Genomic DNA, 7,500 nt, shown 5'->3' with positions numbered 1-7,500 from the left:
GCACCCTCTGCACCCTCTGCACCCTGCACCCTCTGCACCCTGCACCCTCCACACCCTGCACCCTCCGCACCCTCCGCACCCTCTGCACCCTGCACCCTCTGCACCCTGCACCCTCTGCACCCTGCACCCTCTGCACCCTGCACCCTCCGCACCCTCCGCACCCTCTGCACCCTGCACCCTCTGCACCCTGCACCCTCTGCACCCTGCACCCTCTGCACCCTGCACCCTCCGCACCCTCCGCACCCTCTGCACCCTCTGCACCCTCTGCACCCTGCACCCTCTGCACCCTGCACCCTCTGCACCCTGCACCCTCCGCACCCTCTGCACCCTCTGCACCCTGCACCCTCCGCACCCTGCACCCTCTGCACCCTCCGCACCCTCTGCACCCTGCACCCTCTGCACCCTGCACCCTCCGCACCCTCCGCACCCTCTGCACCCTCCGCACCCTCCGCACCCTGCACCCTCCGCACCCTGCACCCTCTGCACCCTGCACCCTCTGCACCCTCCGCACCCTCCGCATGGGCGGGCCTCTGGATCCGAGCCATTAACACCAAGGCGGCAGCAGATGCCAAGGGGCAATATTGGCAAGCAGGGCACAGTGCCTCCACGGCAGCGTGAGCATTTCCGAAGGGGCTCCCGGCAAAAGGGAAGGGGCGGGGGGGGGGGGCAGGGGGCGGAAATGGTTGTGTTTTCCTCAAAAGAGCAGGAAAACTAAGAAACGGAAAGGAGAGGCGAGCAGTGAGGTGAAGGCAAGAGATCGCACAGACAGCGCCTCCCTCGAGGGATTTACCTGCCTTTTTATTTTTATTTAAAAAAAAAAAAAGATTTTTTATTTTTACCCAAGGATATTTTCACATTGATTTTGTTTTTTAGAGGGAGAAGAGAAAGAGAGAGAGAGGGAGAGAGAGAGAGAGAGAGAGAGAGAGAGGGAGGGAGAGAGAGGAACATTGATGTGGGAGACACATCGACTGGTTGCCTCCTGCACATGCCCGATGGGGGCTGGGGGTGCACCTGCAGCCGAGGCACATGCCCTTGACTGGGACTCGAACCCTGGACACTTGGGTGTGCAGGCCGACACTCTAACCACTGAGCACCTGGCCTGGAACCACCCTTGTTGTCCGGCCCCTCCTGTGTGCTCCATCCACCGGGTGCCGGTTCCAGCCCCACACCTGGCGTGACCACCAGAGGGTCGGCCGCCGTCGACGCGGCCTCTCTGTCTGGTGGCTGACCTGCTCCGGAATGGCAGATGGGAAACTGGGCCAGAGGGAACCGGGGACTCCCTTCCAAGCCAGGCTCCCCCGGCCACGTGCAACCTGAAGCTGGGTTACGACGTGTCTTTGTCTACCCATCCCTCTCCGACTCAGGGACCGGGCACCCCTGGATGCAGCCTCTCAGGGGCTCCCCCAGCACGATGGCCCTCCAGACCCCGAGGGTGCAGGGGTGGCGTGTCCTAGTTTATGTCCCCCTTCCTCTTCCTCTGGCCTTAGACGTGGTCGACCTCTGATACAGCCATTTTCTTTCTATCTCTCTTCCTTCCTCTCTCTTCCTTCCTTCCTTCCTTCCTTCCTTCCTTCCTTCCTTCCTTCCTTTCTCCTTCCTTCCTTCCTTCCTTTCTCCTTCCTTCCTTCCTTCCTTCCTTCCTTCCTTCCTTCTTCCTTTCTTCTTTCCTTTCTTCCTTCCTTTCTTCTTTCCTTCCTTCCTTCCTTCCTTCCTTTCTCCTTCCTTCCTTCCTTCTTTCCTTTCTTCCTTCCTTCCTTCCTTCCTTCCTTCCTTCCTTCCTTCTTTCCTTCCTTCTTTCCTCCTTCCTTCCTTCCTTTCTTCCTCCTTCCTTCCTTCCTTTCTTCTTCCTTCCTTCCTTCCTTCTTTCCTCCTTCCTTCCTTCCTTCCTTCCTTCTTTCCTCCTTCCTTCCTTCCTTCCTTCCTTCCCCCTTCCTTCCTTCCTTCCTTCCCCCTTCCTTCCTTCCTTCCTTCCTTCCTTCCCCCTTCCTTCCTTCCTTCCTTCCTTCCTTCCTTCCTTCCTTCCTTCCTTCCCCCCTTCCTTCCTTCCTTCTTTCCTCCTTCCTTCCTTCCTTCCTTTCTTCTTCCTTCCTTCCTTTCTTCCTTCCTTCCTTCCTTCTTTCCTCCTTCCTTCCTTCCTTCCTTTCTTCTTCCTTCCTTCCTTTCTTCTTCCTTCCTTCCTTCCTTCCTTCCTTCCTTTCTTCTTTCTTCCTTCCTTCTTTCCTTCCTTCCTTCCTTCCTTCCTTCCTTCCTTCCTTTCTTCTTCCTTCCTTCCTTCCTTCCATCCTTCCTTTCTTCTTCCTTCCTTCCTTCCTTCCTTCCTTCCTTCCTTCCTTCCTTTGTTCTTCCTTCCTTCCTTCCTTCCTTCCTTCCTTCCTTCCTTCCTTCCTCCCTCTCTCTCTCTCTCTTTCTCTCTCTCTCCCTCCCTCCCTCCCTCCCTCCCCTCCCTCCCTCCATCCCTCCCTCCTTCCCTCCCTTCTTTTTTAAGTAGCCAAACGACATGCGTGAGGCTTCATGGAAACAGTCATTTTCTTGGCAAACGTGATCTTTATCAAATTCCCATCATGTGGGCGTCCAGGGAGGGGCCCCTTGGAATGGGCGGTGCCACCGGGCAGGGCAGAGTGTGAGGAAGGGACCCTGCAGGACACAGGAACGGGCAGTCATGGTCAGAGGGCCTCACCAACCTGGGAAACGGCTCCTCGTGGCCGGAACCCCGAGTCCCTGAGACCCGGTCACACAGGAGCCGGCGGGGAGCACACGTGTGAGCTCCGACACGGGGGTGGGTGGGGGGGTGGGGAAGACACTGTATGTATGCTCCAGGACTTGAACAGATTAAAACCATTTTTGTCTCTGTGCCTCACGCGGGCGGTTTCTGCTCCGACGTGCTGACGGGAACGTGTTTTTTTTTTCTGGGCGCCGCGGTGACCTCGCCCGTGACTTTCCAGGTCACTAATCTTTCTGCTTAGAGTTCATTCTGTTTAGACCGAGATGCTGTCTCCTTTAATGAGGTTATTTCTGGGTTATTAGCCTTCCTGTTCTGCGATACCTTCGGTGCGGCCCTAATGGATGTAGATCACACGCGGCTTGCAGAGAGAAAGCACAGCCGTCCCTCCCTCGGATACTCGGTGGATCTAGGGGCTTCTCCGGATTTCCGTTTCCAAAGCCACCTCTCCACAAGCGGTGACATGTAGCTAATGACACAAATAAATCCGTTCTCATTCGTGAAAATTAGCAGGCTCAAAGGAGTGGAAATGGAAGGAGGGCCCTGGCCTTTTGGTTTGCTGAATAAGCTTTCGGCAGAAATTAGGCTGAGACGTGAGGGGTGGGGGGGGGGTTTAATTGTGCAGCTCGCCGACATATTCTTATGAAGGCATTCTTACATAAGCCATTAAGCTTTAGGTTAATTTTTACAGATTATTTTTTTTTCCCGGACATACTTAACAAAGAGAGATAAAATGAAGCCAAAGGGTTTTCTCTGGGACACGCGGAGGTCTCGTGGCACAACGTGGCTCCCCGGGAGGGGGCTTTCCGTGGCCGCTGGGTGGGTGCAGGAGGAAGTTGTTTTGTTTCTCATTTTGCTCCTGGACATGAGCTCTGCCGTGGCAGATTCTGACGAGCAGGCATATTATTTTTATCTCAAAAGATAAGAAAAATACGGTTGGCTCCCTCTTTCCCTTAAGGTCTTGTTCATTCATTATGTGCACCGCCTGTCTCAGAGAGAAATTGCTCCACGCCTGGGCAGGTGTGGCCAGCACGGAGCTGCGCCGGGAGAGCCTGGGAGGAGGCAAGTCTGTGGAGCTCGGGGACACGTGGGGGTCGCAGGGTTAGATGGCAAATGGGGAAGGTGGCGGGGGGCGGGGGGGGGGGGGTGACACTGGGAGGCAATGCCCACTGTGGGTGGTGTTGCTACAGCCAAAGGTGTAGGAGTCTGGGGATCAGAGCACCTGGGTTAAATGCCAACTCTGTCCCTTAATAACTGTGTGACTTCAGGAGGGACCGCGGGAGGGCTCCAGGGCGTGTCCGGCCCTCTCTCCCAGTCCCGATCAGCCCCGGACCCCAGCAGCAAGCTAACGTACCCGTCTGAGCGTCTGCGCCCGGTGGTCAGTGCGTGTCACAGCTGGTCGAACAGTCGGACACTTAGCATATTAGGCTTTTATGATGGAGGATTATTATTGATTTCAGGGAGGAAGGGAGAGGGAGAGAGAGATAGCAACATCCATGATGAGAGAGAATCACCGATCGGCTGCCTCCTGCATGCCACACCCTGAAGATCAAGCCTGCAACCTGGGCCTGTGCCCTGACCGGGAATCGAACCACGACCTCCCGGTTCCTAGGTCGATGCTCAACCCCTGAGCCACGCCGGCCGGGCCTTGCCTGGTTCTTGAAGCGTGAGAAGCTCCGGGTGAACAGCCCCGAGTGAGGTCGGGGGTGCCGCAAGGTCGGCATTGCGCTGTGGCACCGGAACACAGTTTGCCAGGTGCTGCTGCCGGTGGCCCCTGGGGACGGGCTTGTGGCATCTCCCTGTTCATCCCTCTCGCTGGAATGTGGCCTGCAGTGACCTCAGCACAGTTTTAAACATGCGGCAACGGCGTCGTTATCATCGTGCCTGTGAAACGGGAGGGCAGGGCGAAGAGGCCGTGGTCGCACAAGGTCAGGGGTTGTGTCGTAGCTGGTCCGTCGGCCCCGCTGTCAACTGCGATGTGAGCGTCTTCCGTGGCGTCTGCAGACGTCCGAGGAGGTCCTGGCACGAGGCTGGGAGCAGGGCCACCCCAGCCTGGGCGCTCCCCACCCCTCCCCTCTGCCCCGCGGCGCAGCTCTCATTCTTAGGTCTGTGTCCGCCACAGGTCACACGCCACCTCGTCCGAAATCAGGAGAATCTACACGGGGAAGCCACTGGCGGGTCAGGGCCCCGCTCCGAACGCAGGGGTCCTGTGACTGTGTCGTCACCACGCCGGGTCACGGGTGCAGCCCGTGCCATGAGGAGTGGGGCTGAACCAGGGCCACCCACACACGTGCGGGCCGAGCGGCACCCGGCAGGTCCTCCACACGCGTGCAGGTGGACATGGGCGCGGGGGAAAGGGCCCCTGCCCGTGAGGTGGCGCTTCCTCGGGTTTCCCCAGGCCTCGCGTTCACATGCGCAGGGGAGCCCAGGGCCCCGTCGGACGGGGCTGCGGGGCGGGCCTGGCTTCGGCTCACGCCTTCTGAGTGGCAGTCGGCGGTTTCTGCGGGGACCTGCCCTCCACAGCTGTTCCTGCTGCATCGTAAACAAGGTGGAAGGGACGTTTGCAATGAAAACCCCTTAAGAACAGACAGGAGGGTGCGGAGGCCCCACGTCGGCCGCAGCGGGACCGCGGCCCCAGCACTTTGTGCCGCTGAGAGGCGGGCCTGGCACCGTCGTTCGGGGGGTCAGCAGCATGAGGACACCAGGCCACACCTGCCTGCAGGGTTGGGAGCCCCGCTGACCCTCTGTGAGGGGCTGGGGACCCCTCCCAGCCTGTGACGGCCCTGCCTCCCCGGGCACCATCCCCGCCTTATTGGCACCCGAGTGCGTACACGTTGGGAAAGGCCCAGCAGCCTGGGAAGATGACGACAGAGCAAGCGCACGGTTCCAACTAATATTCTTCCCCCAAACGACAATTTAAATAAGTTGGAATGAACCTTCCTTCCCCCCTCCCTTCCTTCCTTCCTTCCTTCCTTCCTTCCTTCCTTCCTTCCTTCCTTCTCCCTCCCTCCATCCCTCCCTCCCTCCCTCCCTCCCTCCCTTCCTTCCTTCCTTCCTTCCTTCCCTCCCTTCCTTCCCCCCTTCCTTCCTTCCTTCCTTCCCTCTTCCTTCCTTCCCCCCTTCCTTCCTTCCCCCTTCCTTCCTTCCTTCCTTCCTTCCTTCCTTCCCTCCCTCCCTCCCTCCCTCCCTCCCTCCCTTCCTCCCTTCCTTCTTCCCTTCCTTCCTTCCTTCCTTCCTTCCTTCCTTTCCTTCCCTCCTTCCTTCCTTCCTTCCTTCCCCTTTCCTTTCTTCCTTCCTTCCTTCCTTCCTTCCTTCCTTCCTTCCTTCCTTCCCCTTTCCTTCCTTCCTTCCTTCCTTCCTTCCTTCCTTCCCTCCCTCCCTCCCTCCCTTCCTTCCTTCCTTCCTTCCTTCCCCCCTTCCTTCCCTCCTTCCCCCCCTCCCTCCTTCCCCCCTTCCTTCCTTCCTTCCTTCCTTCCTTCCTTCCTTCCTTCCCCCCTTCCTTCCCTCCTTCCCCCTTCCTTCCTTCCTTCCCCCCTTCCTTCCTTCCTTCCCTCCCTCCCTCCTTCCTTCCCCCCTTCCTTCCTTCCTTCCTTCCCCCCTTCCTTCCTTCCTTCCCTCCCTCCCTCCTTCCCCCCTTCCTTCCTTCCTTCCCCCCTTCCTTCCTTCCTTCCTTCCTTCCCCTTCCTTCCTTCCTTCCTTCCTTCCTTCCTTCCTTCCTTCCCCCTTCCTTCCTTCCTTCCTTCCTTCCTTCCTTCCTTCCTCACCTGAGGATTCCCCCCCATTGCTTTTTAGAGAGAGTGGAGAGGGAGAGTGGAGAGGGAGAGTGGAGAGGGAGAGAGAGAGGCAGAGAGAGGGAAACACGGTATGAGACACGCCCATCAGTCGCCTCCCCATGCGCGCAGGCTGGGGCTTGGAGACCCAACCTGCAGCCCAGGTGATGCCCTTGGCCGGGAATCGAGTCCTGGGCCCTTTGGGAGCCTCTGAGCAACACCAGCCAGGGCCACGTTTTCTCTCTTGAGTTTAGGCTCTGGGAGCTCTGGGTGAGCTCACGGAGCCGACGCTCTCCTCCGGCGAGGGGCCCTGCCGCCCGGTGCAGCCCCGTCTCCGTGACCGTGACCTCAAGCTCCAGGGGGCAGGCCTCAGGCAGCTTCCTCTTTGGGCCTCTTGCACCAGTATATACCCGGGTGGCACCCGGCAACACAGCGGTTCACGAGAACGGGGAAGGCAAGGGGCACCTCCCTTCGCCTGGCGTCGGACTTGTGTCTGCTCTGCAGCACCGCGGATGTCCGCCCAGACGCCTCCCTGCAGACCTGACGGGAGAAGGCCTTCGCTCCGTAAAGGACATGCGCTGTCTCCCGGTTTCGGGTATAAACTGGTTCTCACCTTAGACTTCCTCTCTGCATGCCCCCTTCATCACACACATCCCTGTGTCCGGTGCCATCGGGAGAAAGGAGAGAACGTAAGAAAATACTTAATTTCATTAATCTCCTCGGCAATACCAATATAATGAGGCACAATATTGATTTTCTTACTTAGGATTTAAAAATCTTGACTTCTTTCCGCAGAATTAAATGCTTTCAAACCGATATCCCCCGTCTTCACCGTCGCATCTTTAATTTAGTTGTTATAATTAGGCATTAACGGGTGTCAGTAGGGTAGCCGGTTAGAGACCATTCTGTTCTGCTTGTCTTGATTATCACAGTTTAGATGTAAAGTAAATTAGAATGAAAGACTATACAGTCCAATTACAGATAAAAGCGGCAAACGGCACGGTGGTAATT

Source organism: Plecotus auritus (assembly GCF_963455305.1).
Source record: "Plecotus auritus genome assembly, chromosome: 10".
Classification (NCBI taxonomy): Eukaryota; Metazoa; Chordata; class Mammalia; order Chiroptera; family Vespertilionidae; genus Plecotus; species Plecotus auritus.
This window is presented reverse-complemented; position numbering follows the sequence as displayed.